This window comes from Aethalodelphis obliquidens, unplaced genomic scaffold (genome assembly GCF_003676395.1).
Source record: "Aethalodelphis obliquidens isolate GAN/ISIS:26980383/991018 unplaced genomic scaffold, ASM367639v1 scaffold326, whole genome shotgun sequence".
In the NCBI taxonomy this organism is placed as follows: Eukaryota; Metazoa; Chordata; class Mammalia; order Artiodactyla; family Delphinidae; genus Aethalodelphis; species Aethalodelphis obliquidens.
In genome coordinates this window covers 1-9,885 of record NW_020838240.1, presented here as the reverse complement: position 1 = coordinate 9,885, position 9,885 = coordinate 1, and the positions used below count along the sequence as shown (strand labels likewise).

General features: G+C 50.5%; 1 long non-coding RNA gene across 6 annotated transcripts; it reads left to right on the top strand.

Moving 5' to 3' along the window:
• The first annotated feature begins 2,615 nt into the window (after positions 1-2,615).
• LOC113616674 (uncharacterized) lies at positions 2,616-9,879 on the top strand. 6 transcript variants are annotated; one of them, XR_003431381.1, is made up of 3 exons: positions 2,616-3,252; positions 4,238-4,302; positions 7,793-8,846. It is a non-coding gene; the product is annotated as an uncharacterized LOC113616674 (long non-coding RNA). The 6 variants fall into 6 exon arrangements; XR_003431380.1 differs by lacking the exon at positions 7,793-8,846 and adding an exon at positions 9,434-9,879 and having other exon boundaries at positions 2,618-3,248; XR_003431378.1 differs by having other exon boundaries at positions 2,618-3,248; positions 7,793-8,845.
• Positions 9,880-9,885: the final 6 nt, after the last annotated feature.

Genomic DNA, 9,885 nt, shown 5'->3' with positions numbered 1-9,885 from the left:
ATCGTGATAAAACTGCTATGTTAATAGAGCAAAAATAAACAGGAGACAACACAGATAAGTACTTAGGAAATGCATGATGGGAAAGGCTTCTTCAAGTACAGTGTCAAAACACATGAAAAGTATGAAGTGGAAGTGAAAGATTTGAACACAACATACTTTTTTAAGTGTGTGTATAAGAGAATGTGAGAGTAAAAAGTTAAAAAGATAAAGAACAGGAATTGACAGATACACACTTGTATATGTAAAATAGATAAACAGTGATGACCTAGTGTATAGCACAGGGAAGTATGTTCAATACCTTGTAATAACCCATAATGGAAAAGAGGCTGAAAAAGATTACATATATTCTTACATAAATACATGTAACCGAATCACTTTGCTGTACACCTGAAACCTTGCAAACCAACTATACTTCAGTAGAAATAGAGAACTGACAAAATAGGGGAAATATCTGTAGTTAATAGAGATGCAGATACACAAGCAGAAAGCTTTGTATTGTAAATATCCATATATATGAAGAGATCCTAAAGAAACCAAACTAAAAGGTGGCCGTTGCTGCTTCTGGTCAAGGTGCAGTCGCAGGGTCCAGGTTTACCCTCCTAGCTTAAAACAGCTTTAAAAAGGGGGAAATGTATGAAATGACGGTTTTTCGCCTTTTGGAGAGAGGGGTGAGTCGTGAGGGACATCAGCTCACTGCTAGACATCCCATTCATTGGGATGACTCCGTACTTATTCCCTTTTTTAGAGCATTTCCTCAAGACAACTGGTAATAGAAATACTTCCAGAGAGTGTCCAGGGCAAAGTACAGGGCAGGGGGCCGGGGAGCCCAGCATGTCCCTGGGCTGAAGGGATAGAGTGAGGTGTTGAGGTGGGCACAGCAGCTGGGGTTCACAGGCCACCCCAGTATTATGCTGAGACCCGGTCGGTGCACGTGGGTGAGCTGAGAACTGGAGGCCTGGTGGCGGGCTGATGGGCGCGCTGCCCACCCACGGTGCTTCCAAGCAAGGTACTCCGTGTAGCTGACGTCTTTACGTGCTGAAAATGGAAAAGGCGAGAAATGCGCCCTGGAGGTTTGCCAGGCTCAGGCTCAGAGCAGGCGTGGTCGCTGTCATTCACACACAGGCAGCATTTCACCGGTGAGAATTCAGGCAGAGGCCACAGTCAACAGCAGCAAGAACCGGAAAAGACCGTTCCTGGCTCTAAGCAGCCACTTCCAAGAGCAATTTTGGAGAAGCACGCATTTTGTGCAGGATTAATGTAATGTGGCAGCTCAGCTGGGGAAATCAGCAATGGGTTATGTGCTTATTCATTTGGACGAATCATCACTTCTTATTTCCATTTTTAGAGGATTTCCTCAAGACGCTTGTAATAGAAATAGTTCCTCTGTCCCTTTCGTAAGTATCTAAATCTTTTTAAAAGCTAAATCAGTCTCTTGCCAGCATTACAACCCAGGAATGTGTTTGTTAAGGACCTGAGAGCTATCTTCTTTATCTCTGTCACCGGGGGAGTTTAGGCTAGGTGGTAGGCACTTTCCTCTGAGCTGTAAGTACCTGCTTATCCTAGAGATAGGAGCAGTTGTCTTTCTCCTTTGGATAAAGGGTATTAACTAGCATGGACAGCCACCGAGATTACCAGGTGAATTTAGGATATACTCTGAAAGAATGTATGCCATTTTTATGGTGGTGTCAAGTCTTTTCACATGAGACAAGTTCCCGTTTATCTTGAGAACATGTATGCAACAGATTTTATCTGCTGAGCTATAAAAAAAAAAAAAGGTGAAGTTGATTTCATTTGCACAAACATTAGTGGGCCGCCTGTGGTGCACAACACAGTCTTGTTTAATGGTTATTCAACAGTAAAACCGGTTTCTTTATGTCTACATTTGTGTAGAGGATTTTCTCGGTTGGCGGGAGATTTTATTTTTTATTTTTGTTAATTACTTAATTAATGGGACTGCACTGCGCAGCATGCGGGATCTTAGTTCCCCAACCAGGAATCAAACGCGTACCCCCTGCAGTGGAACCTAGGAGTCTTAACCACTGTATCGCCAGGGAAGTCCCTGGAGATTTTATTTTTAACTTTTCCCCTAGCAGCTTTTAAGGAACAGTTGGCCAAAAACACAGTTATATTATCTCACCCCCAAAATAGTGATAAATCATTACCCTTATGATTCCATTTTTGAGAAATGATATTTTTACCTAACATAAACAGTATCTTCGTTAAGAGGTAAGATCCCAGGTGTCTGTTTTCTGTTTGTGTGTACCTTCTGAATTTCATACAGTTTTTAAAGTGTTGGTTGTGCAAACAGCTACAATTTCTATTTTCTTTTCTTTTCGTGGGTAATATTAGTTTGTATCATGGCTGGGCATTTATTGTATCCTAGGATTTGAATTACAGTTGTAGCGTTTCAGTTAAGCGAACGTGATACACTCCTTCCCCTCTCCTGGCGGTGGGGGAATCTCAGATGTAACTCGAAATGTCTCAGGGCAGGGAAAGGACCAGGGACCCTGGAGGCCATCACACAGCCCCCGCTTGAGGCCGCAGCTTTCCTTGATCCCTAACAGGAGTGAAGACAAATGGGCAATTGAGTCCCTGGTCCAGACGGCCCACCGTCGCAGCACAGCAGCTCCTCACTGCCAGATGAGATGAAGACATTTACATCGCTCACTAACTGGACGGCGCGGAGACTTCTGGGAAATAGAGTCTTGGTACTTGTTTCGCTCTCCGGTCGGGCTTTGGCAGGCGGACTTCCGGCGTCCTCCTGCGCAGGTGCGCCTCACGGTTTCTGAGGGTTGGCGCACGCGCGCCGTCGCCGCGCCGCCTTCGCTTCCTGTGCGTGCGCAGGTCGGCTATGGTCGTCGTTCCGCCGTTTTGGCCTCTTGCCGAACATTCGGGGCTTGCGGGGCTGGACGCCGTCGGGCCCGGCCGGCAACAAGCGCGAGCGGGGTTAGCGGGCGAGGGTTCGCGCAGGCCGGGCGGAGGCTGGAAGTGGGACCGCCGAGCTTGAGCCGCGGAGCCCGCGGCCTGGGCCGGAGTGGCCGAACGGCCGGCGGCGGTCCGCGGCATAGCGAGTTCCCGGGAGAGCCGTGGGCCTGAAGGGAGTTTGTGCCGTAGGCCCAGAGCCGGCTCCTCGGGCCCAGTGGCCTAGGGAGGCGGAGAGGAGGGACCCCGAGAGAGGAGCGCGCCGGAGGAGCAGCCCCCGGACCGGAGCCTCGGGAGCCCGGGGACGGTCAGCGAGTCTCGACGGGGTTGGTGCGTCTGCGTGCCTGCAGGCGGTTGTGGACCTTGCGGCCGTTGCAGAGCGGGCTTGGGTTACCCCGCCGCGGGCCCCGCGGTAGTGCGATCGGGAGGGTTTGACCGCTTCCCGGAGGTGGAGGGGCCGGGCTGGAGGGCAGGGCCGGCTACTCCGGATGGGGCTCCCCTGGGACTTGTGAGCTCCGGGTGTTCTGGGGGAGCAGGGGCCGCAGGCTCGGCCGGGACGTGCCTCGTCCTCCCTTACGTCCAACCCCGATCCTCCACGTCCTCTTGTCGCCGTGTCGGCATCTCGCACGTGTCTCTCAAGGCGCGTCACCACCTTGGTTGTCTAATCTAAGCGTCCCCTGCCCCCCTCGGTTGTTCCCTGTGGATTCGCACAGTGTAATCGGTGCAGGATGAGTCTGCAAGGCTTCTGTCCTGCTGCCTCGCTTGAGGAAGGAAGAGATTTGGCCTGAGAAGGGAGGTGACTTGTCCTAGATCCTCACCGGGTGTGCACGTGCAGTCGCTACAAGGAATCTAAACTCCTAGGGCAGGTGTTCTGTCCACTTAAAGTCAGTTTTAATAAAACTGTTTTTTGAGCGTCGCACTTAAGTTTGTAAAGTTTGTACAAATAATTGAAAGACTGAAACGCACCTGAGTGTGTCCCTTTATTCTGGGTATGCTGTGGATGTCTAATCTAAGTTGTTAACAGACTTAGAAGAGTTAAACTATAAGCGTTTTTTCATTTCATATTTAATGGCGGAGGATTATTTTCGTAGGACTCAATGTACACTCACTGCTGAAAAAAGTATCCCCTCAGGTACCCCAGCCACGTGGGAGTTACAGACCTGAGGGTGGTTGCTCCCTCCTCATTCTAACAGGCCCTTCTGAAGAGGAAATGGCGGGTCTCCCACAGGTGTCTCTTGTGGAGCGCGGGGCGGGTGCTCGTGCAACCCCGAGCCGCTTCAGTCGTAGCTTCACTGCCTGCGTTTTCCTTCTGCAGGTCCGCCTCCACTGTCACAGTCCTGCACGCTGTTCCAAGAGCAGCAGAAAATGAATCAGCCCCTGGTGAGTTTTGCTGTTTACTTATTTACCTGCTGCTGTTCTTTTGTGATAACACCTTGGGAGGCGAATGGTTCAAACTGTGAAATGGGAAAGTAGGAGTAGGGAAAAGATGTGGTTCGACAAAGCGTAGAGGAGCAGGTCAGTACCAAGTGTTTCTGGCAAGTTCCACGTGTAGATCCCACGATCCTCTTATAGACACAGTACAAGCCTCGTGTTCTTGACATCTGTGGCAAAACGCCATCCCTTGCTTGACTTACATTGTCCTGCCGAAGCACTTTTGTTCTCGGGCGTTAAAGGTTTCCTTGAGGATCCCGCTGTAGGCCGCTAGCCTTCCTGAGCCACAGCCCCTAACGTGTTGACATCGGTGCCTTCCTGTCCTTCCCGTAAGCCGAGAGCATGCCTTCCAGGGAGCCCTCAGGGCATAGAACTTTTCTGTTCAGTGGAACACCATTGTCACATAGGTACATTGTTTTCAGTGCTCAGTCCAGGGATGCAATGAGGAGCATCTGGAAGCACAGCCTTGTCACCCTTCCAGTAAATTTCCCTCTTTGTCACTTACAATCTAACAGGGTCACGTTACACACCATGTAGTGATGTCTGTGGCAAAGATTCCGTGTTTCCCACCTGAATTGTATCGTGCAACCTGCGGTCTTTGTTCTGCCCCTCCCCGGAACCTGATCCGGTTGAGGTGACCTGGCATCCAGCATACAAACCAGTGGAGATTTGCCAGTCGTCACCTCAGACCACTGTCGCCTTCCCATCTGCAGAGTCTGCTGTGTTGGTTTCTGTGACAGATCTCTCCTTGCTCTCTTCCTGACTGATTTCTTTCTTCCCCCTCTTTGTTGTCTTTTCACTCTTGGTTCATGACTCTTCAACCTGTCTGACTTCGCCTTGTGGTGCTTTTCACTTCCAGCTCTGTCAGTTCTCCCAGCTGGACCAGATAGATGCCTCTGTCCAGCCACTTGCCAGCATCTCTGTGGAGTTTGTCCAAAGGGCGCCTCAAATTGCTAGATCCAGTAGATCCAAGAATGACTATTTACGGCTCCCCCGCCCCTTGCCCTCTCCTTTTGTCCCTGGCAGCTCATCGTTGCATCGTCTAGCCTGTCACCCTACCCAGAAAAATGGGATCATTCTAAAGTCCTTCTCCAGCCTCTGTTACCACGTTGTAGTATTAGGCTTGTTAATGTCGTAGTGTAAATGGTTTTTATTCGTTCCCCTTCATCCCGTACTTGCTACCATTAAAATAGCTTATCTTTTCATTTCTGTAGTTACGGAAACTTTTTTTCTGTGCTGCTCTTTCCTCCGGCTGCTCAAGTGTATTGTGCACGCTGAGTATTTCTCCTAAAATATTAATCACAGCAGTTTGTCTGCATATGGGAAGCACTTCAGAGGTTCCCTGGGTGACTGGACAAACGAGGTAGCCGTTCTATGGAACCGTCGAGCCCAGCACTGGGGGGAGGTCGTACCTCGCTGATGATGCGTTTGGATGGATCTGTGGGGTAAAATCCTGATCGGAGACGCTTAGGAGAGAGGAGTGGGAGAACTGGGTTTGTTGTGTTTCTAACTTTTTCAGGACGTTTTGCTGTGACGGGGAAAAGAGAAATTGGACAGTAGCTGGAGTAGGAGCTGAGGTCCGGGGAGGATGTTGTGTTGTGTTGTGTTGTGTTTTGACGGGAGAAATAAGAGTGGGAATGATCCAGTAGATGCGTGTGGGGGAGGAGAGAGCTTCTGCCCGGGGTGCTGGAGTGGGGAGGGGATGGCAGAGCTGGGTTGCAGGTGGGGAATCCCTCCAATGGCTTCTCTGTTCTCAGGGAAGCAGCTCCTCAGCTGAGGGTGAGGGTGAGGTTGGGGGTTTGAGGAGAGAGCAGAGCTCTGGGGCCCAGCTCCATGGTGACCGTCAGCACACACAGTTCAGCCAGCTGGGAAAACTGTACTTGCCTTGTCTGCCTGAAGAGCCATCTCCTCTCTTACATGTGGGAGGAATTACCCTTTGGGGAGCCTATGTAATTACACGGGTGCTTCTCAGCTCAAAGCGAATTGAGTGCCAGTTCTGGCCACGGAGACTTTCTGCTCTGCTGGTGGAAGGGTCCCCAGACGACGTGTCCTGCTTCCCTGGCTCTTGGCCTCGGGGACCCTTCACGCCATCTAGTGTCGTGTCTTTTATCTTAGACATAAACTTCAGATGTCTTCAGGTTCTGCATGTGATCTTGAGCAATTCTCTGCTTCCAGGAGCTTCTGTTCTCCTCGGGAAAGGCACTTCACAGACGTAATTACGGGAGAGGACGGGAATCCTGCCCGTCGATACGTCGGGAACTCCAGAGTGCTGACACAGCAGAGCCTGCTTCTATTTACTTATCTATGTGTTTTAATTTTTGTTTCTTTACTTATTAATTTATTCACTTCTGGCTGCATTGGGTCTCTGTTGCTGCGCGCAGGCGTTCGTCTGTAGTTGCGGTGAGCGGGGGCTACTCTTTGTGGCGGTGCGCGGGCTTCTCATTGCGGTGGCTTCTCTGATTGTAGACCGTGGCTTCTAGGCATGCGGGCTTCAGTAGTTGTGGGCCGTGGGCTCAGTACTTGTAGCGTGCGGGCTGTGGAGCGCAGACTGAGTAGTTGTGGCTCACGGGCTTAGTTGCTCCGCAGCATGTGGGATCTTCCCGGACCAGGGTTTGAACACGTGTGCCCACCATTGGCAGGCGGATTCTTACCCACTGCGCCACTAGGGAAGCCCGAGAGCCTGGTTATAAATGCATCGTCAGAGCACGTGGCTCAGTGACTTGGGGAAGGGTGACGGGCCTCAAGTGACCAGGACTTGGGTAGCTGCAGAGGTTGGCGAGGCTCTCAGAGCAGCGTGAGGTGGACTGGATGAGGCTCCTGAGGTGCTGGTAAGGACCTCCTTCCTTAGGACGTGGGCCTCCCGTCAGGAACAGCGGGACGTGGATGCAGGCAGACCCTGAGGTTGACTGAAGAGCCTCCCCTCTGTGCTGGTTTTGGTTTCATCCTGTGGAGAAACTGAAACCTTGTAATCGGGACAGTGAGTCATCTGATCTAAAGATGTCATGTGTAGAGACCGTGGACGGCATGAAACACGGGGTGGGGTGCGGTGGGTCAGGTCAGGGGGACTCTGGGCTCCAGCGCGCTGCCCGACAGGAAGGGGCTAGGCCGCGGCGTGTTCCCGCTGGTCCTAGGCCCCGGTAAGCAGTATGGACGTTCCCTTGGGGTTTTTCTGAATCGTGAATGAGGTTGAGAGTATTTTCACATGCTTAGAAGCTGTTTCTTCTTTTTAATGGATAGACAGTTTTTAGAGCAGTTTTAGGGTTCCAGGAGAATCGAGCAGACAGCAGTTTCCTATGCCCGTCCCTCTGGGTTCCCTCCCTTGATAACCTCTCAGGCCTGTGTGGCGCGTCATCTCAGTGATGGATCAGCATTGACCCCTGATTCTCCCGTGGAGTCTGTAGTTTATATTAAGGCTCCCTCTCTGTGTCCTGCTGCCCAGGTTTGGACAAGTGTGATGACCTGCAGCCACCACTGCAGTGCTACCCAGAAGCACTTCACTGCCCGAAACATCCGTGCCGGTCACCTGTTCATTCCCCCCCCAGTGTCCCCGAGCCCCCGACAGCTGCTGATCTTGTTACTGTCTGTGTATTTTTGCCCTTTCCAGAATGTCACGTAGTTGGAATCCTTCTGTCTGTGGTCTTTTCAGACTGGTGTATTTCTGTTTTTACATGAAGGGCCTGTCATGTGCATTGCCCGTCTTCCTGCCCCAATACTGTCTTGTTTTGTTCTGTTTCGTTCTGTTTTGTTTTCCTTGTCTTATTGGCTTTCAGAGTCGTGTTAAATGTTTCTAAATTTTTCCAGTTGGGGTCATGTTAGTAAACATTGTTTTCCAAAGGTTATTGTCTTTTTCCTGTATTTTCCAGCATTGCTATGTAATTCATTACTTTTTTTTTACTTTGAGAGGTTGAATACTATGCATTTCAAAAGTTTCTAGAAATCAGCACGTTTGTGTGGGTAAGAGTCCTAGTTGAAGAGCACCCTCCTTGGTCAGTACTGAGGTGCAGCTTCTTTGCGGGCGGAGGCGCGTGAGGGGGGAGGAATGCGTCGGTCTCGTGGTTCCCTTTCTGCTGGGTCTCAGTTCCCCTTTCTGGTTCTGGGCAGTGCATCAGCCACTCTCCTGGGACAGGCCAGGCAGGTGGGATCCTCGCTTCCTGGCTGTGGAGGCTGTGTGTGTCTGGGAACACCTTTCTTTTTCCCTGAGGAGCGAGAGGACCCTTTTGGTTGTGGAGCAGCGTCCTAGGACTGCGGCCCCTGGGCCCCCGCTGTTGTGTGTCATTTGGGCCCCAGCCATGCATGGGAGATCTCTGACACAGGGACGCAGCTGTTAAAGCCCTCTTGGGGTTTTGTCACGTACAATCCTCTGAGGAATACTCCTTTTCTCTAATGGAATTCCAGTGCTTAAGCTTTCTAGCCACTCATGAAAAGAATCTCAGAAAGGAAAGGAGACCTGTCCTCTCTGCCACCAAGCAGGGGAGTGAGCCAACACTGTGAACGTAACGCTGAGAAAGTGGCTTGTGGGAAATGTGTAACCAGTTCTGAGTTGTGGGATTACAAGGCTGTCTGTGTGGAATCTTACTGTACCAAGTGGTCTTTTAAGACACATACGTCGTGGGTTGTTCCCTTGTGTTTTGAAACTAACCTAAAACCCCTCAATATTTGCAGTTCTGATTGCTTTCTTAATTTGTTATCCAGGTTTCCTGACATCCATTTTTTTAAGTTTAAAGTGCAATTTTCTCATCTTCCCTTTACATAAAAGTGAACGTGGGCAAGCCACTTAACCCATCACCAAATAGAAAATCATCTGGAACATTCACATGAATGCTGTTTTCAAGCAGCAACAGTGCATATATTTTTATGCCCGTTACCAGTGAAAACTATAATGTTTTCTTATTGTGCTGTTTTTTTCTCATCTGGCAAAATTACAAGCAATTAGAAAAGCCCCTCAAATCACACATTTTGTGAAATTACAAATGCAGAACCGGAAAGGAGAATAAGGTGTGCGTGATTCTACTTACGCTTTAAAATGAGAGTAGTTCATGGTCTGATCCCTCACTCTCTTGCATTTGGTAATAACTTTCAGTGTGTGAACGTGTGGGCCCCCAGTCTTCATCCGGGCAGCCACAGGTGTGACCAGTGACGCCTGAATGGAATATGGGCAGAGCTTCTGGAAGACTTGCTGTCGATTTCTGAGACAGGCTTCTCGAGGCTGAGCCGAGGCAGTTCTGCACAGACGCTCGTCTGCCTTGGGCGGCAACCAGCTCTTCCCCCCGCCCCGCTCACCCCCCACCCCCTGGTGTCCTGTCAGCAGGTGGGCACCCTCAGCCTTCCCAGGCCAGCAAAGCCTGGGTCCCGGACGTCTCTGCATCTGGAGCTGGGGGTCAGGTGATCTGGCATCTCAGGGGACCTTGCTAACAGGACCCATCCTGCCTCTTCGATTGTTACACGTAAAGAACTTTGATTTTCAGTCAATGTCAGGAGTTTGTTGCCATCTTAAACGGCCTCTGTGCTTGGCGTGGTCTTTTCCTTAACCTC